Source organism: Parasteatoda tepidariorum, chromosome 8, assembly GCF_982258835.1.
Source record: "Parasteatoda tepidariorum strain Cologne lab strain chromosome 8, Ptep-v5.0, whole genome shotgun sequence".
In the NCBI taxonomy this organism is placed as follows: Eukaryota; Metazoa; Arthropoda; class Arachnida; order Araneae; family Theridiidae; genus Parasteatoda; species Parasteatoda tepidariorum.
In genome coordinates this window covers 59954194-59978240 of record NC_141762.1, presented here as the reverse complement: position 1 = coordinate 59978240, position 24047 = coordinate 59954194, and the positions used below count along the sequence as shown (strand labels likewise).

The 24047-nt window shown below is 28.8% G+C and overlaps 1 protein-coding gene across 2 annotated transcripts in view; it reads left to right on the top strand.

Moving 5' to 3' along the window:
* Window positions 1-266: 266 nt before the first annotated feature.
* LOC107453525 (potassium voltage-gated channel subfamily KQT member 1) overlaps window positions 267-24047 on the top strand; it is a 443886-nt gene continuing 420105 nt past the window's right edge. Inside the window, exon 1 of one of the 2 annotated variants that reach the window (XM_071181310.2) lies at window positions 267-2519. The gene's annotated coding sequence lies outside the window, so the exon portion shown is untranslated. The remainder of the gene's footprint in view (window positions 2520-24047) is intronic. The other variant, XM_071181312.2, reaches the window with a different exon arrangement.

Genomic DNA, 24047 nt, shown 5'->3' with positions numbered 1-24047 from the left:
AGGTAAAAAAGAAAAATAGCAATGCAAGTTCTTTAATAATTAAAAGATACGTATACTTTATTAAACAACAATCACAGTTGTAAATCAAAAGACACAAAATTAAAATTCCAGTATTTATGCTCATTAGTTTTCTTCCTTTTTTGTGTCTATACCTGTCCCGAAAATGCGGGGGTGAGGAAACTCTCTTTGGCACACCCCATGACTTGTAGGGGGCGCTGTAATCGCCGACCACCAGTAGCTCCCTTCCATATCAACAGAAGCATACTCTTTAAGAAGTTGAGAGATCATAACTACGATCGGGGATGCCTTATTTATCCCTCCTCGGGATCGCAGAGCGACGCGAGGAACCTCCTCTTAAGCATCCCCTATGATATACAAAAGAAGAAGAAAAGACGTTTTTTTACGTTTTTATTCGTCTTACGTCTCAGAGCATTCACTTTTAACTAAAATTCATTGTGATGGTTTTGGTGCTTCAAAGTTTCTGTTGATATAGAAATTTAAATGTTAGTTGTCTTCGATGGAAACTTCATAACTATTTTGATATAGATACAATGATTAAGATTGATATATGAATTGTACATATTGCTCTGCACTTCGTACAGTTTGTACGCTTAATAGAATTCATTTAAAGAAAATTATATTCTGCACTTTCAATTGAAGTATTTGAATTTTTTGCTATTAAAAATGTTAGAATCAAATCATTTGATTAGGGTGTTAAGGGTTTTGAATCGTTACAAATGTTCTTCTGCTTAGTGTTTTGATTGTAAATCATCTATTAGACAGTATATGAAGAAATTTATTAAATTCAGTTGGATTTTTAAAATTTAAAAGTATTTGTATATTTGGTTTTGACTGACCACCAAATTTATTCAAGGAAAACTATCATTCCACGTATATTTTTAGCATTCCAATTGCAGCAATAGTTTAAAAGAAGAAATTATATATTTACTATACATACAATTATTACTATTTTATAAAGAAATATCACGAATATATATCAATTCATATCATATTTTGATTTTGAAAGTATTTTTCTAAAGTAATCTATACATTTTATTGAATTAAAAAATGAATTTTTATAAATTTAGAAAAGAATTTGGAAGAGGTTAGTTGTGATATCAACGGAAGTACGCCTGGGCAGCACTGTTTACGGAATAAAGTAATGTATATTTATTCATCTTACTTTTAATTAAATACTTACATTCTGCTGAAAGAACTTATGACTCATGCGATTGTTTCGAATTCTGAATGGAACGGATTGTAAGTAAAATGGATTCAAATAATTTGACATAATTATTTTGACAAGAAGTGATTGTATAAGTAAAATAACTTGTATTTACTGACGACATTGAATTTAATTTGAGAGAGTGAATATTTGTAAAAGAAGTGAAAATGATAATTTTTTCAAAGTTACTGCAAGCAAATTGTTAAATTAATTCTCATGAAAAGATTGTCCAAATATTGGTAACTGAATTAATTCTTATGCATATTAACTTCAAGAAATCTATGCGAAAACAATCAAATTATTTAAGCTGGCTCTGTTTGACTGTGACATTGATAGAAATATTTTATTTGTGTTGATAGGGAGAATTTGAAATGATTTACAGACCGAGAGTTGATACCAGTTGAAAAAAATCAATCTAGATACATGGATACTTTTTATTACTGGATATTGAGTTCAATTTTGACAAGCTGGAAACGTAACTAATTTAATATTTGGAAGGAAATATATTCTGACAATCGTCAGCAGCACATTATTTTAAGTTTACGATACGCAAAATTACGAGACTTCTTCTGAATTAAGAGCTCTAAAACAATTTCTGGTTAAGGTGTTTAAGACTGATTTCAACTCAGAAATATTCCGTTTATATTCTTTGACGAGAGTTTCACATTGGATATTTCACAGTGTTTATGTGATATTCGTTTCCAAGTAATGCCAGACACATAAAAACTAAAAGAAAGAAAAAGATAACGTGCATTTCATCATAACATCCCTACTCTCCCTCCCCTTTTTTGTTCGAAATGTCTTACTTAAACATGTAAAGAACTATTAGATTTCGAACTATTTAGAACAAAATCCAGGAACGAAAAAGAGTCGTGGCTCTTATTAGTGAATATCGTCAGAAGGGGTACAGGAGCGTGTGGTTCAGGGAGGGGTCGGAGTATGGAGGAGAAGGGGCGGCTAAAACAAACTCCAAACTCCCCTCCCCACCTACCTCCCAGAATAATCACGTTAACAATAACGGAACTTCACATTTAGCAGGTAGAGAAGCTTTACAAACGAATCCTGATACTTGCAACACGGCTGCTATACCGTTAGAGCTCAGCCGGATCGAATCCGGCGAGCGACGGCACAGTTCCGGCTACCCTCCGGCACAGTTATCCCGGACAAGCCTTTTAGGGAAACCTTTGAAGTCCGGGCGCCATAGGGGCCCCCGGTACAGAAAATCCCAAGCCCTGATTTACAACTTCCTGGAGCGACCGAGGGGATTCAAATCGGTCGCCTACCACATCTTACTGTAAGTACTGTTTTTTCTTTTTGTTAATACTGTCATTATTTTTAATTATATATGCATTTTTTTAATAATATATCGATCTAAAGTGGGAAATCTTTTTCCTTACTTCTAAAGAAAACATTACATCTGTTGGAAAATATCCTAAAATTTCCCCATGAGTTTATAGTAGTATAAATTTCATTTTTTAGCAAAAATTAATATATTTAATTAATTCTAATTAATTTAATTAATTTTAATTAATTTTATTAATTAAATTAATAAATTTTCATTTAAATTAATTTACACAGCCTCGAGTAAAATAGATTTTTTCCTTATATTTTTTCCCCCTTTAGGGTAAAAGAACATGTCTAGGGAAATATCATAAGAGTTTCGATAGAGTTTAGGGTATTTCAATGAACAACCTTAAACAAATTACAGCTTTTATATATTTTCTTTACTTTTAGATTTGTGTCAATCTTATTGAGTTTATGCAGAATAGTTTTTTTAAAAGCTATATTTTAAAAACTTTTAAGCGAAATATATTTTCCTTACTTTTATGGAAAAATAAAACTTGTCACATAATATAAAACTTGTCTTTGAGATAATGGCACCATAGATTTCATCTAAGTGTATTGCAAAATAAATTCTTCCTACATTTTTTTTACTCAGCTAGTACTGAATAAATGGTGTATAGTTTCATACTATCCAAGGAACATGTGTTGAGAAATGTAAAATTATATAATAAAATTCATGGTTGTTTATAGAACGCTTTATTTTGAATAGACTTAAAATATGTCTCTATATCATTAAAGGATATAAAGTTAATTTCAAGTAACGTTATTTCAAATAAGTCACGCGACGTTCTACACAGACCAAAAATATGTCGAAGCATGTCACGTGACTTTATATTTCAAGACTGTTCTTCGTCTAGTATGGAATCATGCCTTCACATTTTTTAATTTCAAAGCATGCATATTTGCTACAATTTTTGGTGTTATTGAAGTATTTAAAATAAAACAAAGTTCAGGTCTAAAGTATGAACTAAAAAAATTTTTTTTCTGAATTTTTGGTGATTCCCATATTTTTTTTATAAATAATAGTTACTATTCATATCAATATGTACCACACAATAGTTACTATTCAATTTTTTATGGGCAACTTTGTTTCTTATCTCATCTTTCATTTGTTCACTTTTTTAAAACATCGTTTCAATTTGTACAATTTTTTATAACTCGCTATAAAGACTTAACTCTGGAAGAAATACCTCTGAAATATACAAACGAATAAGCTTCCACTTTTTTCAAATTAAAAAAAATTTCTTTAGTGTTCATTTTTGTAACTTGAAATTTAAATGGTAAGTTTAAGTCTTCAAACTGCGCTAACATTCGAAATCTGTTAAATATTTTAAATTTTACAACAAATTTTGACAATTTTCAGTCGGAAGTTTATGTAAACTGTTAAATATTAGTTTAACACTGATACATAGAAAAATTATTTTGTTTTCCAAAACTGGCATTTTTTTAAAGTCGTATGTAATTGCAGAAAATGCTATTTTAATCAGCCCAATTAATCTTTTAATTGCTACAACCCCTTAACCCAGGTTTCCGAAACACTACTGCGTAAAATTCAAATTTTAAATGATTTCTAATTAAAAAAATAGTCTCGCTTTATTTCTTAAAAAAAGATTACATTTGTTAACATTTCTTACAAATAATTGATCAGAAAAAATAAATTTAGATGTGTTTTTCTTACAAGCTATTTTTATATTGTTTCAAAACAAATATTTAGAAAGTGTCAACAAACTGTATAATATTTTCCTTAATTACGCTAATTAGTAGCTTGTTCTTAGAAAGTAAACATTTATAATTTCGGCCTTCTTTCAGGTTGTGAACCTCTTTCAGTTGAGGTTTTGAGACTTTCCTTTAAATTTATAGTTTGTTTGTGGAATAATGTAGCGGTTTTTGTTGGCGGAAAAGGACGAAAATAGACAGAACAAGTCATACCAATAAAGAGTGTTTTTAAAACTTTCTACCCTCGGATGAATGACTAGTTATACGTCATTTGACATAAAAAAAATATTATCTCTATACTAAATCAAGATATTTGAAATAAACATTTTGTCTCGGTATTATTTTTTCAAAGAAATTAGATCTGCGGGTAAATACATTTACAGCAAATACAATAAAATCAGAGTAACAAGAGTTATTTTTTACATTTGGTTGCATATCAATGTTTGAGTCTGGTTTCCTTACAAATCCCTGTCGTTGCTTCTTTTATAATAAATAAAGTTTTTATTTTGCATTTCTTGAGAGTTATTTTTTATACTGCTTCTCTGAAATATCAGGTAAATCTACTAATATTTGCTGCCTCATATTAGTTGGTATATTAATATTTTTTTTTTAAATTTAAAAATCTCTCTTTCAATTTTAAGATGATGGACAGCCTCCAATCTAAATAAATTAATATTCTATCATTATTTTCAAAAATTCAAATTCCTTGTCGGTTCGGGTTTCCAGCTGAAATATTAAATTTCGAATTATCATTATTATTTCATTTTTATTTATATTTTTCATTTTTTTCCCCGAAATAAAACACTTTTACGTTATTATTAAATTGCGAAACTAGCTTTTTCAGTCATTTTTCTTTCTACCTTTTTAAGTAATGAAGCATCTTTTCTGCTTAGATAGGTTCAGATTAACAATAGATAGAGTTTAAATCTATTTAACCGGAATCAGGTCTTTTTCCATATTTTTAATAAAATATTTTAACTTCTTGGGCAGGTATTTAATTTCGATTATTTGATTATTTTTGTCTTAATCTTCATACCGTTGATTATCGTTTTCGCATGTGAAGGTTCAGCTTGATAATATTTTGAACTGAAATTACCTAACATACATTAGGTCCTTTTCAACTTTAAATTTTTTTATTTTCTTCCAGCAGTGATAACTTTAAAAATTATTTTGCTTTTTTTTAAATTTTTTTTGTCTTATTCTTCATGTTATATGGGGCATTTGTACCGTATTGGTAGGCACTAATTAAAAATATTTGAATCTCAAATTATCTAACCCAAATTTGGCATTTTTCTACTTTTTCAATTAAACGTATTTGTAATAGTATTAAATTCAGGATTAATTTTTCTGTTTAATTCTTTATAAATTTTCACACCACTGAATATCTTTCACACATAGACAGGTTCAGATTACTGTTACTATGAGTTCAAAATTATCTTACGGAAATTAGGTCTTTTTTAATTTTTTTTTTTAAAAATAAAATTCCGTCTTTTTTGAAGCACTGTTGAATATCGAAAAAGGTTTTTTCTTCCATTATTTTTTTCACGATACACAGATACAATCTTTTCAGCACAGTTAGGCCCTGAAGCTCATAATCCTCTAACCAAAATTAAGTTTTTCTTCTAATTTTTAAAAATATAATTTCAATCAATGTTCAAATTAACAATGTTCCTGTAACTTTAAGCATAATCCGGAATACAAAGGAAATCTTAAATCAAACAATAATACAAACTATGCTTTATTAAGGGAAATTTAAATGCAGGATGATTACGTACCTGCGCTTATTCTTGGAGAAGAGAGACATAGAAGCCACCCACGGTCTGTCAAACAACCCCAGGTGACCCAGGATCGAATCGCAGTGTTGGCTGGTTAATACTAATTCTGCCTCCGTCTCACACTCACCACACTGTTAACGAAAAATATCCTCAGTGGAAGACAAAGCTAGAATCCCTTTCCCATCAGGATAATCATGAGAGTTTTTCGTGGTTTCCCTCTCCATGTAACGCAAATGGGGGTTAGTTCCCTCAATGCGTACTTCACGAAGAATAGCTTCTCCCAATGCTTGATCCTGGAGTTCGCTTGTCTTCTGGATTGGATTTAAAGTTTCAAGGTCACGGAGTTGAATATTGATAGTCATAAACTCAGGTCGGTTGTTCAACACCAGTTATAAAGTAAAACAATAAGGGAATTCTAGGCCAGAATTGTCTATCACTGGAGATATTTTAAGTCAAAACCGTAGTCGGGGCGATCAGTAATGACCAGTTGGTATAAGTATACGTGATGACCAGTCAAGTTGACGTAATGACCAGTTAAGTTGACGTAATGACCAATCAAGTAGACGTAATGACAAACCAGAATGCCACAGAATTCGTCATATCGTTGTATTCGTCATTACAGTTCTGTATTTGATATTTTCATTTCTACATTATTCTGGATTAAATTATATCAGGAGTTGAAAGTTTAATATATTGCATAGTTTTTTTCTCTACTTCGATTGATTAGGATTTATCTCACTGTATTAAAATTTCTAACACTGCCTACAGTCGATGCTTTTATTTTATGTTTTGTTTGCTCAACGTGAGTTACTTTTTGGTGTTTGTTGGCGGGAATGAATAGAAATGTAGTAATATCATAAATGAAGAACAATACAATAAAAATTATAGAAATACTGTAATACTTATTGATTTCTAAAATTACATTGAATTTCTTTAGGAGCAGGGCAACATACGTTAGAGAGTTTTCTAAGTAGAAGAAATAAAACACTCACCCTTATTTGACAGAGGATATATCTACCAACTTTTTTGTTCCTAAAAAAAGTTCTTCACTAGGAGCAGTGAAATGCTCTTAGAATTGACATTAATAGTAAGCATTTATCTCACATTTATCTAACACTGAAAAGCTCCTAGAGATGGCTATTTGGTCTTCGTTATATGCGTTTACATGAATTGATTTTTTTAATAATCAAAATAATTTTTAAATAAAATTTATTATAATTAGAATCAAGTATGAATGTAAGAAAGTTATGTACCAGATAAAAAATGAAATTAGGAACTTCAAAAGAAGTTGACAGCTATTGATTTTATAGCTATTGCAACAGCAAAACTTTTTTTGTATATAGTAAGAAAAATTCAGATTGTTTGCATACTTAATAAATTTCTATTTACTGATTATAATACTGCCGTACAAAAAAAAAATCAACGCAGCGACAAAAAAATTCGTAATTGAGATTTATATACATTTGGTTTTTCTGAATGATAAACTAAGTATGTGCTTTTTATTTTTCATTATTTAAGAATACGTTGATATGAATTATGCTCCTGGCTCTCACCGATCACAGTGATCTGGTAAAATATCCTCAGTGGTAGGCTGATCATGGGTCAGGATCCCCTTGACGGGCTAATCGTAAGAGGTTTCCGTCCCTCTCCATGTAACGCAAATTTATCAAAAATAAATTTTGTTTTATCAGTTTCCTGAAATTCTATTTTAGCAATCATAGCATTAGCAATAGAAAGAAAAAAGTTATCGTGCTACTTTTCTTGGAATCTTATCATGAAGCACTTACGTTAATTTTTTTTCAATTGCACAAGCCACGATGGCTCAGAGGATAAAGCGTTCGACTTCCAATGAGGCTGAATTGGGATCGAATCCCGGTGATGGCTGAACGACACGAATTCTGCATCTAGCTTGCACTGACCACAGTGCTGATGGGAAGTATCCTTAGTGGTTGATGGATCATGGGTTAGTGTCCCCTTGCCATCAGGCTAACCGTGGGAGGTTCTCGTGTTCTTCCTCTCCATGTAGCGCAAATGAGGGTTAGTTTCATCAAAAAGTCCTCTACGACGGCAAAATTTCTCCCAATACTTGATCCAGGAGTTCCCTTGACTTCTGGATTGGGTTCAAAATTACAAGGCTATGTAGTTGAGCATTAGTATTCATAAACCTAAAAATTGGGTCGGCTGTTCAACGATGGTTATAAAATAAAATAAAATAAAACTGCACTGCACTGGAAGAGTTTGTTATAATAAAAAAGTAATAGTAATTAAAAGTAGTGATGATTAAAGTTCTAGAAATTCTTAATTATTTAAAAATAAAACTCGCTAATACTTTGATAATAAAAATTAACAACAATTTGGGTTCCATAAATACATGATACTTTAAACAAAGGAAGCGGGCATACATAAGTCAATGTTATTATAACAAAATACTTTAAGTACATGAAATCCTTGATATTTATGAAGAAGAAAATAATGCAAGTTGCTGATCTTATATTGAAGTCAATAACTAAAAGTCAAGAAATCTATGATATTTGAAAGTAAGAAAAAAAAACAATTTTATATCTACATAATAAAATTAACAATAATCTAAGTTCGAAAAATCCTTGACATTTGAAAACAGGTAAGAAAAAACATAGTTAAGTAGAAAAATCGTCAAACTTTTAAAATGAAATGGAAATCTGGCAGCAGTTGGATCTTTCAAAAATTTGATTGGATGTAATTAGTTTAGCTAACGTATGATAAGATACATTAGAAAAACGATTTTTTATTAGATTTTTGCGTAAATTTTTTTTTATTGAATACACTTTTCAATTAATTTAATAAAATTTCACTAGAAAAAACATTAATTCCTCTTCTGATGTTTCAAGTAAACAGTTTTTTTCCTCTCGTGGCATCCAATTTTCGGGCAAAATATGCGATTTAATAACTGTATCTGAAAATCATTTCCTGCTTCAAAAAGTCTCTTGCAAATTAAAAATTCAAGATTTAATGTTTTTTACAGTTTCACTAGGAAAGTTAAAGTTTTTTATAATTAAAATTACACTTGATTTGTGTAAAGTTTCTGAAGTGTAAAGTAGAATATTTTTAAAGTAATAAGAATTTATTTAATTTATATGGCTGAGTAATAATTTTATTTTCATGCTATATGTGATAAATTGGAAAAAAACGATACCTACAATTTTTTTATCTTATTTTGTTTACTCACTGTACTTAATCTGCTTTAGTTATTAAGTTGGAAAAATTGTCAGACTAGATTCATTTTCATTTAATTCACAGTGAAAAAGGCTCAGTTAAATATTTTCAATTAACATTGATTATTTAAATTTTTTTCATTTCGTAAATTTTTTCTTGTCGTATTGAAGGAGTATCTGCATTTTCTTTTTTAAATAGCAGCAAAAAATTGCTTTATTTGCTTTTGATATTTTAAAAAAGTGCAGTCCTTAACAACATAATTTGCGAAAATAACTATCACTTTGAGAAAATACACTGCAAAAATTTGCTGATCAAATTACGGTAAAAAGTACTGATACCATATAGTATCCATAAAATTCATTTTTATCATAAAATTTTGTACCGCAATTTTCGCTGTAATTTTTTTATAAAAAAAGTATTTCAATAAATATTATAGTAGTAATTGCGATACATCAGATTTTTTGTTCCGTAAAATTTTACTGTTAAAAGCGATTTTAAGGTAAAAAGTACTGGCATTTTGAGTGCTGATAATTTTTACCGTAATATGATAAAAAGTTTTTTTACAGTGTACGGGTTCCAATCAAGCGATTTTTTCCCTCCTTTTCTTTTTTTTTATGCTTCACTTCCCAATCATTTTTGCCTCCGACTTAGTTAATAGCACCACCCAATTTGCATTTTTTAAAGAATATAATAAAGTATAATAATACGTTAAGACAAAAAGTTATGGTCAAAGCTACCAGAATGAGGTAAAATTAACCGTGTTTCAGAATCTATGGAAACATCAAAATCCTCGGAAATCCAACGGTTTACAACAAAAAAGGGGTAAAATAAAAAGCTTATTAATTTTTCCGAAGAATTTTAGTAATAATTTTTGTAAAATTAATAATAAAATAAGGTTTTATAATAAATTACAAAATCTGGTAATTGCGATAAAATGTGGCAATTTTATCTTGATACCTAAGAGCATGGTATAAAAATCATTTAGTCGGTAAAATTTACTTTTCAGTTTTGTATTTTTAACTAAATGTGTAACTGTAATTTCTAAAACCAGAACTGTCGGCCAACCGTTACCATATGAACGGAAAAAATACCAAATAAATGGTTTAAATACCGTATATTTTGGTTTTCAATACCAAGAATTTGTTTTTTTTCCAACCAGAAATGTCATTTCCATACAGCATGATAATTTTACCAGAATTTTTATCTCCTTATAATAATGATAGAACAACTCCATGGGTGACATCTAAAAAGCACAAATTGTAATCTATATCTTATTTAATTGTTGTAATTTATATATTTAAAAAAATTTCTTTTGGTTTTTTGGGAATTCGATACTATGTTTAATTTTCTAAAATGCCTTTTGGATAGTTTTAAAAAAATAATTAAAAACTGGGGAGCTACCGGGCATATAGGTTCCGTTAATGTCAGTAAATTACTATGCTTACCACTGTCTTAAATATTATCTGAAATGCGTTCTGGAAATACAATTATGCTATTGAACTTTGTTTGAAAAAAAGACAATAAATCAGAAAAACTTTATTAAAAAATTTATATTTCGTGCGTTATATTTCAGTTTATTGTATTGCTTTGTGACATGTCAGACTATTGCTATTGGATTTGGCCAATTATAATAAGTCAAGCTTTGTCAAAATGTTATTAACATTTTAATTCGGTACCTTAAATACATAATTCTGTCTAGGATTGTATTTTAAGGGGCTAAATAAAGTGAAAAGAAAGTTAAAGGAAAATACAACCTCAAAAGCTAATATTAATAAATAACTCCAAGAAGCTTAAGTTGTAAGATATTATTTGTTTAAAAACATCATTCACTACAAAAATATACAAATCGGAAATAACAGTCGACATGTTTCAGGCACTCAAATAGAAGCTCATTTTCAAGAATTATCATACGTGAATGACAAGAATCAAAAGTTATTTGAAATACAAAACGTTAAGTTGTCAGCGAAAAATGTAAAAATAGCCAAGCAAATGCCTCTTTTCTTCAAATCCTGATAGAGATCTTGTTACTTTATCGTTTTTTCCCGTTTATTAAAAAATTGCTAATATTCTCTCCTGGTTTGGTTTTAAAGTTATCTTTTGGCCTATTAACAAAATTAAATTTAGGTTTTTTGAAGGTCATATTAGTTTTGATAATCGTTGGGGGCATTTATTACATTCCTTGCCAGTGCGTCTTTTCATACAATGGATAAACTAGACTCGCTTTAAAATTTAGACCGAAGGAACACGATAAATATGTCCTTTATCAAGAATTTGAAAAATCATCAATTACTGCAAATTGTTAGAATCTAGGGCCTAAATTCAATTTGGACAATGCCAATGTTATTTCCACCCCAGTTACATCAGTTGATCTTTATTCCCTGGAATATTGTTTTATTCATATGAATGCTGATTCTCCTTCTAACGACATTAGTTCCTCACCACCTCCCATGAAATGCATTTCCGTCGATTTGCCTCTCTCGACCACTATGTGCGTCTCTCAGTCACTGGGATATTTTCTTGATCTGTTTTTCATCTTTTCTGCCTCGGCTAATGTGATTTTGTAAGTTTTGCTTCACCTTTATTTTTTCATTTTTCTTAATATCACTTTTGTTTCTTCTCATTCACGTCTGGAAAGTCTTGAAAATGGGCACCTGTTTTTGAGAGCTTAAAACATGTCATATGTTACTTCCAAATGATATATTTGTGAAGCGAATGACGTTTTTAATCAAGTAAAAGCTACTATTATTAGCAGTAATTATAACAAGCGATATTATTATTAATACTAACAATATTAATTCTTATAAGAAAATTTTAAGTATAATATTCCAGCAAAACACAACAGAAATATTTGTAAAATAATGTTTAATTTTAGATTTCATTGAACGTGTTATATAATGAAATACAACTAATAGTATGTATGATAATAATTTTTTGACAAATAAACTTAGTGCCTTTCAGTGCTTGATGATATTGAAAACTTGAATGATCCATGTTTGATTTCAATGCGAAATAATATTATGCTTGAAGCACACATTTGTCTTAACAAGATTCCAATACTTAATGTATAAAACTTTTCCTGATTAGAGTTTCTGAGAAAATAAAATTGTCATGGTATGGTGAACAATCTTTTAGCAAAGAAATTCTCTCTTGAAAAGTATGTAATCTCTATCGCATAATGTTTAATAAAATGCTGCACCTCAGGGGATTATCTTCAATTATTCTAGCTTTCATAAAGAACTCGGTTTTGAGTTATAGATAACTAGCTCGCTTTGGGATAAAAATATTTTATATGAACAATATGTACTCGAGTCAAGGATTTATTTAATAAGTTAATTTAGTTTAGATTTATAATCAGTATGGGAAAGTACTTTAATATAATAAAAAAGAAATTGTTTTAAACGTGCTTATTAAAATGAAATCGACATTTTCCTATTAAAAATATTTAACTTTCAATTTATTTGTGTCTTGAGCAATATTTTTCTTCTTAAGCAGTTTTATTCTATTGGGAAATCCAAATGAGGTTTGTTTTACGAAAAAGCAAGTGGACCCTATTCTGTAAAGTAAATTAAACCGAATAAATGCTTTTTATGCATGTACTAAGGTATCAAGATAAAATTACTAAATTTAATTATTTACTTACTTATTAATATTGATTATCAAATATTCTTTATTAAACATTATTTATTACGTATTTAATATTATTTATTGCTTATTATATTTTTATAATTTCGAAATTTAATGGAAAAATAACTATTTCTTCACCCTCTAAATATAATTAATGATCATAAAATTTCCTAAGAATGGATAAAAACAGGGGAAAGAATCCGCATAAAATTATGGAAAAAATAAAGATCATTTTTGGATTCAGGAGATTATTTACATAAAAAATTTGTTAGAGCAACGTCACGGAGGTCCGATTTAATTTTTTTTTCAGGGCAGAGCTGTGTTAAAAGTTCCAACATAGTTGAGTTGTACGTTTTGTGCATCCAGTGAAATTGAAGAGATTATTTCGGATAATAAGCAAATGCTGTAAACTAACAAATAATAGTGAAAAAGTGCTAAGAAAACTCAATTTACCACCACACGCTATAATCCAAGCATAAATTGCAGTGGGATAGCATATTTTTCAATTAATATAGTTTTTTTCAATTAATACTTTAGATATGAAAAGGAAAACTCTTTTGTATTCACATTACCTTGTAAATCAAGTTTTTCGTATACAGGCCGTTCTTTAATGATATTCCTTAATGAAATTTTTTAAAATCCTAGTTAAAAGTTAAGTAAAAAATAAACATATTAGGGGTTGCAAGCTAATATTTCAACATAGACGAAATTAACGTGATATAAATTTATCGAATCACTACAGATCATTTTATTTAATAACCGGTGTTGAACAACCAGCCCAAACTGAGTTTAAGATTATCATTGCTCAACTTTATGCTTCGAACCCAATCCAGAAGACAAGGGAACTCTCGGATCAAGCACTAAGACAAACTAGTCTTCTAGCTGAACTTTTTAATTGGACATTTGCGTTACACGGAGAGGTAAACCACGGCAACCTCCAACGATTAGCCCGGCAAGGGGATTCTAACCTATGTTCAGTCTTTTACTTAGAACTGCGGATGGTGTTAGCCAGGAGCACAATTCAAATCAACATATTTTTAAACATTAAAAGTAAATATGATTTATACTTCGCATTTGAATTGGCATGACGCTTGATGCTGTGTAAATCAGCACTGTCTGTTGTTGTTGCCGTCGACCCATTTAGGCAGACCTAGTGCGATTTTTCTTGTTCTCCAGTGGCGCCATATATGGCCAAGAATTGGACTTCTGCCATACCCATACTCCACACCCGTTTTTTAGAGCGGACCCATTCATACATCCATTCATTCACCCACAGATCGTAATTTTGACCTGAATCAGAGAACGATCAATCTCCAATTCAGTACCCCCAGAGGTTTTGATTTGTAATGGGATCCTGGAGGGCTTTGTGTCTCGACAGATTTAATGTGCACAATTTACTGCACGAGAAGTCTTCGGCTGACAGGATTCGAAGTCCCGGTCTCACAAACGTGAGTACAGCAGTCTGACAACCTGGCTATCCCAGCCATATCAGCATTGTCTAAAAATTCCAAGCATTTTTGTCTTAGAAATGATTTTCGCACGATTCTTAGATATTTCATAATCACATCCATTGTCGACAAAGTTTGATGAGATTCAAATAATGTACATATACAATGTGTGGAAACTACAAGAAAAAACTTCTGAATGTAAGGACTTATCTAAAAAACATTATTGATTGTCGACTAAATGTTTCATGATGTTCGCTTTGAGTAAACACTTCAAAAACTTAATTGAATATGAGGATTTTATTACAGAACCAAATTATACTAAGAAACACTTACTAGAGAACATTCTAAAGGAAAATCAAGATTTCAAAGGAACAAAAAAGTTTTCTCAATAACAAATGCGTTTTATATTGCTTTTAAGTCACAATGCTATCAAAATTATATAGAAAACGTCATCTCAAAGCGAGAATTCTATAGAATATATGCATAATAAACCATCTGAAACTCCCATTTAAATCTATTTCAAAATTCTATCCATAATTCAAACTTTTGGAAACTAAAGATCAAACGAAAATGTATTATTATAATCTCAATATCTATTTCTAGAAGATAGGAATTATCGCTTTTAGTTACAGATTAAATTTACTACTAATGGTTGCTTAGTATAAGTTTTGATTGTTGGTTTGTGAATAACTTGAACATACTTTTATTGTTGGTTTGTGAATAACTTGGATTTCAGAAAAAAATTATATAAATTATTTTAAAGCAATTTATTTGTAATATCAGTTAGTAATGATTAATTTAAAACATTTACTAGAAAGTTATCTGTTCTTTGTGAAAACATTTCTGTATTAATATCGTCAATGAATTAGTTACTTATCAAAACTAATAATTACAAATCAGAATTGGATAAACAAGACTGAAAAATAAGCAAAATTGATAATAAAATTTAGAAAAAAGAAGTATTTAAACATATAGTGTTGAAAGCATTGCCCAATTTTAAAAATAAAATTCTTACTTTTGACAATTTAGTAATCCTTGAATTATATTTCTTAAATTTTGAGAATTATTTCGTCACGAAATCCCGTTATTTGTAACTCTCAAATATATGACGAAAAGATTTTATTAAAAAATTTTATCGCAGTGCATTACGAGAGATCATTAATTTGAATGACGATACAAGTGACGAAACAAGCTGTATGGTGGTATGGCAGGTATGGTTGTCAAAGAGTTGGTTCCGTAACAAGAATATCCTGGATCCGAATCCAGCATAGGGGAAGTGTGTAATTTATCTATCTGTTTTTCTCGTGTTGTTTGGCTTAATCCACCTTTGATATTCCCATGATAAAGTAATTATTATAAAAATTAGATGCATTAGGAGAATAATAGGATGACAGAAAATGGAAACAGAAAAATAGGAAGACGAAATATTTTTTTCTTATTTTGACGAAAATCATTTCCTCGAAAAAGTGACGATAGCTATATCGCCATTTTGACAAAATATTTGCTCAAAGTGTATATTAGGAAACAATTTAGTCAAAAATGACGAAAGTTTCGTGAGATTTGAGCATCCATTTTTTTACAATGTTTACCGCATTTAAAAAATTTTTATAGATGAGAAAAAAAGTCGCATTTGGTAACTTTTTTTAGAAATTTTTGGAATTGCTTTTATTTTACGGTGCTTTTAATGTGAAAAAACAATTTGGTTTTTTATGTAAAAAAAGTGAATTTTTTAAAAACTTGGTTTTGGTTCGAATTTGTTTTTTCTTTATTTATGAAAAATACTTATCGTTTTCCTCTTAATTGATTTCAATGGAAAACTTTTTTAGTTCTTCTTTTCTTTTCATTTGGCGTACTTTAAAAAAACGCAAAGAACGTATTTTTGTTTAAAAAAATAATGACAACGGAAAATAAAAAAGAGATGTTTTTATTTATTGCCAATCTTAATCAAGGAATTTAAAAGACATTTAATAGACTTACAAAAAAATGAATGAAGTAATTTAAAAGAACAAGTAAAATGAATAGGTTTTGAAAACAAGGTCTTTTCAGAAAATTTAAAGCGATACACTTTTAAATGTATACTCTAATATTAAAAGATCTTCATTTTTCAAGAATTTAATTGCGATTACTTATTCCTCAACGGTATAGCAATAACAATATAGCACTTAACAATATAGCACTCAACAATATAGAAGTTCGAAACTAAATTTTATACAATGCCAGAAATTTCCCGAAAAAATGGCTAAATAACAACTTATTGAATTGTCATTTTACCCTATTCAAATAAAACAGTCAAATAACTCTTAAATAAAATGGTATTCCTACTGTTAATTGGGAAAAATCGCTTACTATCTGATTTCACCTAATCTGGTCAAACAATCAGAATTTAATCGCATCAACTTGACCCACATAATGAATCCATTAAATTCCTTGAAGCTAGGTACATATTATGGCCGAAAGAGATATTTGGTCAATCTCATGTCAGACAGAACGGGGGTTCGAGTTGAAACCACAACATTTCCTTCAACACATGAAGAGTTTCCGGCTTATCTAGTATTTCCCTTACGACGGGAGGAACAAGTATTTAAACTAATTAAACCACATTCGATATCTCATTTGATAAAACACAACTCAACCACAACCTAGCTCCAATGTCCTGTTAAATTTCATTTTCGGGGTTTTGAATATCTGGAAAAATTTATGAGAGTTTTTAATTTTTGTACACTTACGCTTTTTGGGATGCTGAACACGCATCCACAATCAGAGGCTGAAATTGTTTTTGAAAAATATGTTTCTTTTCTCGAAAGACCTAAAAAAATCTAGCTTTTTTTGAATGAAACCGTTTTTTGGTTCAAGATGGAAAAATTTATGATGGCACATTTGAAAACTAGAGAGAAATTCTTGGAAATTGTTTTACTGTAATGTGCCAGTAGGGCAATCAAAAAATATATTAAATATGAGAATAATGACTAAAACATTAGAATGCTGTCTCTCTTAGTGCTTCAACGGGAAAAAGCAGAGGGGAATTATTATTAGAGGCTTAAATTTTATAAAAATGATCTTGTAGGATGTAGTAAAATATAGAAACGATGTTACCTTTAGAGGGGAAAACTCCCAATAATCATAATTTTTCTTAAAGCTTTCCTAAAATCAAAATTTTTACGGTTTTTTCTATTTTTTATGCCTATATTTTTCAATTTTCAATACCATTTAAAACTATAATAACTCTCATCAAATTCATCTTAATCTCAACCCCTGAGAGAGGGGTATACCCTTTAAGGTATCTGATGATCGTAAAAACATGATTTTGGGACAAAAAGTTTGAAAGTGAGTTTATAATAAGTTTAGAATTCCTGTACTCTTAACTTTATAAAAATACTTTATTTTTGTTCGTAATTCAATTATTTACCAAGTTCTAGCAGTTTTTGTGCAAAATTATAACAGTATATGGACTAGTGATTTTAAGTGTATCTCAAAATCAGATTTTTTCACATTTTACACTACCTTAAACAGGATTTCTCATGGTGTATTTAAAATAATTATCTAAAATTTTTCATGCGTGCGTACGATTATAGCACACATGTTTTGAACTACAGACTAAGAGAAAAAAGTCGAACTTAATTTTTTATGCATGTTTTGTTTGCCAAGAAAAATGCGAAAATTTTGAAAAATTTGCTTTTTTAGCTACATTTATCACTAGATCAGCAGTACATGCACTTGCTTTTAAGAAAGTAGTTCAAAGCATAGCCTTCTAAATAAAATCCTCAAAGGAGTTTATGTTTTAGGAGATAATTTGTTTTTTACAGTGCTTAAATTATAAGCAAAAAAAGCCTTATTTTTACCTAAAAATGGGTATTTAAATAAAAAAAAATAATTTAAAAAATAATAATAATATAAATATTTTTTTATAGTTTTTACACATAATAATTAAAGTAAACTAGTTTTTTAAAATTTTATATTAGTGTTTCAAAAATTTTTTAGAAACTAGTTGGATATCTTCAAATATTACATACTATATGTTGAATATATCAGGTTTTATAATAACCCCAACCACCAAAAAAAAGTGAAATAAATAAAAACTTTCTTAAAGCTATTATTTTTGTTTCTCTTTTTTAATTTTCCTCTAAATAAAGCTTCTTTCCCCACCATTTAATATTTATTATAAAGAACAACGAAAGTTTCCTCCCTAGTACCTATGAGAGGAAACATGTTTTAAAATTAAATAAATTTATGAAATGTAACGCAATTTTTTAAAATTTTTTTATTAAAATTTTATATTAAAATTAATATTTTTTTTAATATTAAAATTTTGTCATAGAGTACTTAATAAGTAAAGGAAAATAAATTCTCCTCAAATGCTCTTACTTTAAAATAGTTTGTATAAAAAATTTAAGAAACTCTTCATAAATCGAGATAAAAGCTTCATTTTTTTCAAATGTTTTTACTAGCCATTCTATATCTAAATTTTACTTAATACTTTTATTTAAAAGTACTACATAAGTGCGCGAAGTTAAATAAGAATAGCTAAATGGATTTTTGTTTTGAAGAGCAAAATCTCACGAGGTACTTCCATAAACGAATAAACAAAGAATTTTTTCACGTATTTTTTGCACTCGCTTATTGTTTAGATTTCTTTGACAAATTTTTTAATATCTCTTAAGAATTTAAAATTAAAATCAAAGAAAAATATTTAAGGTAAATATGCAAAGAACTACGAGCTCAAAAATAACACTTCAAAAGAAAATCTAGGTAATCCAATCTTTTAGAATGTTTTGAAAACATCTAAATTTAATTTAAATAAATGGTTATTTTTATGCAAATGTTTCATTTTAAAATATACCTTTTTTATACGTTTTACTGTTTTTTGAATTTACATATCTTTAAATAGTTTTAAAATGTAAAGCTTTACTCAGATCTCTGAAAAGCTACTTTTGATCTTTGGACGCTAATTTTTTGTAGTTTAATATGCTTTATTTATTGAAATGTTGGATCGTCGAATTGAAAGAATTGAAATGGAATTCAATGAAGCGTAAAGCCATCTTTTAAATTCTTTTTTTTTTATTTATACAAATCAGTTCAAGAATTGCAGAAATAAAGAGCATGGTTGCTAAATCCCATTAAAAACTATCTAACGTTTAGATCACATTTTTGAATTCAGTTTTGAAGTATTAAAGCTTTTATTGTTTGATATAAGAAAAGCTTTATTCCGATAACTTGATAAAAAAACATGTATAATGCGTTCAATAAGCACCCATTCTCAAAATTTGCCTGGCATGAAACAAAAGAAACAAAAGAATAAGATTTATTTCGATTCTTTATTTTTGTTGATATTAAAAAATTTAGGGAAGGGGGGTTATTTCACATACTATAATATTTTGCTTTGCTACGCAAAAATTTATCGTAATTGGAAACTTGAAATTGAGCAGGCATGCAGAAAAATGTACAAGAAAACGATAGTATAAAAAAAATTAAAATTTGATAATTAGCTCGTAATTGTTAAATTTGATGTAGCAAATGCCATGATAACCATTCTAGAGTCAGTAGAAATGAAATTATAAAGTTGGCTGATTTGAATATGCAACGTGATTTTTTTCTTTGAAATCCAAACTTTTTTAAAAAGTTATTGCACTTTAAATTTGCCCTTTTCGCAATTTTTTCCCGTCATTTTCGTTTTAGATAATAACTTTGATCCATTGTTGCAGAAAAATGTAGCACTCATGCAATTTTAATTTCATGAGTTTCAAATTGATTGGTTGTTGTCAAAAGTTTAAAAAAATAAATAAATATGATAAAAAATAAGTTCTAAATATTGGCTCTGTACTAACTGCTATACTGTAAAATAATTTCGAATCAAATTACGGTGTAAAGTATGGGAATTTTAGGTGCCTCATTCATCAAAATATTATGCCGTAATTTTTGCAATAATATTTATTTAGTTAGAGTGATTCAATGATGCCACGGTGATTATTATGTAAAACTTACTCTATATCTGAATTTTTGTTTCGGTAATATGTTTCGGTAAGAAATAGCGGCACCTTGAGTGCCGGTACTTTTTTACAGTAATTTGAACCAAAAATTTTGATTTTTTCTTGTGGATTTATGCTGTTCACAGAATAATTGCTTTCAATTTATGACTTTTTATTGTATTGCACAATTTGTATTCTTATGTTCAAATATTTTTTTCATGTTTTAGTTGATTATTTTTAAAATCCATGCATCTTCCACGTCGTTATGATTATCATATTAATACAATGTGCTTACATTAAGTTATAATACTTATATATTTGAAAAACGAAATGATTTTTAGTCGACATTTGAGAAAAAAAACGATAAATGAGAAGCAACTACGGGGATTTGTGAACCTAGTGAACAGGGGCCGGAGTTTTCTAATCTAAATAAAACTCATCATTATAATACTATTTATAAGTACAATTGACCTTAATGTTTTCTAGTATCAAAGTAGAGAAGCAATCAAAATCAAGCCTTTTGTCTGCAAAATAAAAATAAAATGAAAATCAATAATAAAATACAAACTGGTAACAAAATAAGCAACAAATTTAAAAAAAAAGATGCTTTTAAAGTGAATTTAAAAGGATAAAATTGTTATATTTTCTATCCTTTAAATCATTTGAAAATTGTCCGATTAGAAACCTTATACTTTCATTTCTGCGTTTGTTAGTTTAATTAGAAAGTTGTTAGTTTAGTTTGTTAATTTAATTGGAAAGATATTTTTTCTCGAAAAAATTTATAAAACTATGATAAGATCTATTTTTAGCTGTCAGAAAACGATTGAAACTTGTGTTGTCGTTCAACAGCTCCAGGTGCTGCTCGAGCACTCTATTTAGTTGAAATGATGGAAATTTCATTTGGCGATAATTCAGAGAGATTTGTCCTGTCACATGTTATATACTTTTGAGTTTTGTACTTTTTTGTTGACACACTTTGTTTCATGCATTTTTTTCTGTATTAAAAATATCGTAAGCAACAGCATGTTCACCTTAACGTTTCATTATTTTTCTTGTTCGAAAACGTTAACATTTAGAATCGTGAAATTACTAAAATGTACATGGAATAAAGAAATTTAATTTTCGATTATTATTTCTTCGCGTGCCCACTTGGACAATGATCTTTCGTCAATTCAGGCATCTGAAGGGCAGCTTTGTTGGCCATTCTTTCAGGGCACCATATTAGGTGGACCAACGTTGCTTCCACTGTAAGAACAGTGCTGAGAATAAAAGAGCAACCATGCCTTGTCCGGGATTCGAACCCAGAACAGATTATTAGTTCGGATATTATTAATAGTTAAACAGGTAGCAAATAGGCCGACCGCTCTGAAAGCAGCAGGTATGCAGCTTTCAGACCGTAGAGGAAAAATGTGACGTGATGAGAGGGTTATTTTTGTTTTTATACCTTACACGAGCTTGTTAAAATTCGAATTTGTTTGAAAGTTATTGCTATTTTAGGTTCTTTTTGGTGATTTTTTTCTCTCTTTTGCTTTAAATTATAACTTATCCATTGTTGCAGTGAAATATATTTATCTTTCTCGAGATCTTCAGTTTAAAAGCTCATTCTTGAATAGATGTCAAAAGTAATAAAAAAAAACGAATAAAAAATAATGAATTAAAATAAAGAGATTAGATTATACCAAATCTAAATCTTAATATTTGAATTGAAATGTTTAATTATAAAATTCTCAAGACCCAGCAGACGGAAAACCGTTTCAAATGTGAATTTTTATATAGTGTTATCGGAATATATTGTTCTCGTATATTAATTTTTATTGTGGCATACAATCTGTTCTTATAAGTTTAAATATATTTTTTCTAGTACAAATGGTTATTTTTCAAATCCACGTAATTGTTCCTTTATAATCCGTAATTGTTCCTTATGAATGTATGAACAAAATGTTCCTACAGAACCTTATAATTCTTAGATATTTTATAAACAAAATGATCTTTTATTTTAGCAAAATATCAAAGCTCAAAAGAAAAAAAAACGTTCACTCTGAATAAATTACGTTTTGTCATCTTTGTGTATTTCGCTTGTCTATGTATAATATAGTCCGCAAAAAAAGAATGAAATAATTATTCAGAGTAACTTTTGATCTAACGATCGGATCTTCATGTAGAGGAGAGGGAAGCTAGTGCGGACATTTTTTTAAAGATTTGTCAAAAAACCATTTTTATTATAAATTTTAATTGATAAAGTATTTTTGAACAATTATTTGAATAGTTAACTTCATACTGGTTTATATTTGGAATCACAAAGTTGTTCAGTTTTCTATAATTTTTTTTAAGAAACTGCTTTTTTTTTGTTCACACTAGCCTCAATACAGTCGTGAGCAGACTGTGGGGCTAATGTCGATAAACTTGATACTTTATTAAACAGTTGCTTACTACAACTCAGAAAGGTACATATAAATCCAAAATTAAAGTTTTATTGTAAAATAAATATTGACATATTTTAAGCAAAAAATTAATTTGTAATTGAGCATTTCACTATGATTAAAAAATACTTTTTGAAAGTAAATCAATACATTTGAAAATTTGAAAGTAGAGTCAGTATTAAGGGAAATCAGTTTTAATAATTATAGTTTTAATTCGACGATAAAATGCTTTAAATAATTAAAACATAGAGTGCATGACTTAGCGATATTCCCCTTTTTGGAGAAAGGAAAACAACGCGCAAAAGAGAAGACGGTTTCCTTTTCTGATATTCGTTTTCAGTTTTATGCATAGCAAAAATTCTTCTTTAAGTCATGTATATTGAATTATATTTTTTTTTGACAAACTTGGTAGGACCGGCATAGTGAAATCTGTGGCATAGTGAAACTAATTCTGTGTATTTCGTTTTATTTCGAGAACTTTTTAAGCGAATCGGAAAATTTTTGCACGCAAAATAATCGTAAATTTTAAATTCGATCTTAGGAACAATTCGGCCGTTTCATATAAACTGTATTTTTCCATGTAACTTTACAACAATTGAAAACTTTGTAATTCTAAATCTTTCGATTATAATCAAATAAAATTATAAATATATACAAAAAATAATTTTTCATGAAACTATCTTTGAATAACGAATTTTATATGTGCGCAAAATTTTTCAATTAGTTTGAAATTTTCTCAATATATGTCGAAATACGCAAGAAGTAAAATTAACATTAAAGAGTTCAAACTTCGATTCGCTCTCCTGACTAGACAATGGAGACCATATTTTCCAGATTGCGCCTACCCCTTAAATTTCAGGATTAGAAATCCGAATCTATTAGATAAAAGGCATGTTCATTCAGAAAAAAGACGTTTTTGTGTCTAATTTCGGAACTTAGAATGTCGTCGGCACAAACTAATTAGCATATTTGAGGTGGCCCTCAAACCATCAGGATTGAGTCCTAGAACGTGAAGATCCAATTATTAGAACAAAAGTTATTCAGATAATTTTTTTTGTTTACTGTACTTATTCTTAAATTCAAACTTTTATATTTATAGATTTTAAAACATAAATGCATATTAAATTGTACATAAAGAAGTTTCAACAAACCGTTGAGGTAACGTGTGTGTTCCAAGTTTATGTCCAGATCTATAAGAAAAGCAAACGTATTTTTACAACGTTTTACTCTCATAGAAACAAAATAACTAATAATGTAGTGTTATTACAATTTTATTTGAAATTTAATTTGAAATGAACTCTTTTATATTGAAATAGCTTTAAATCTCTAGAGATTTATCG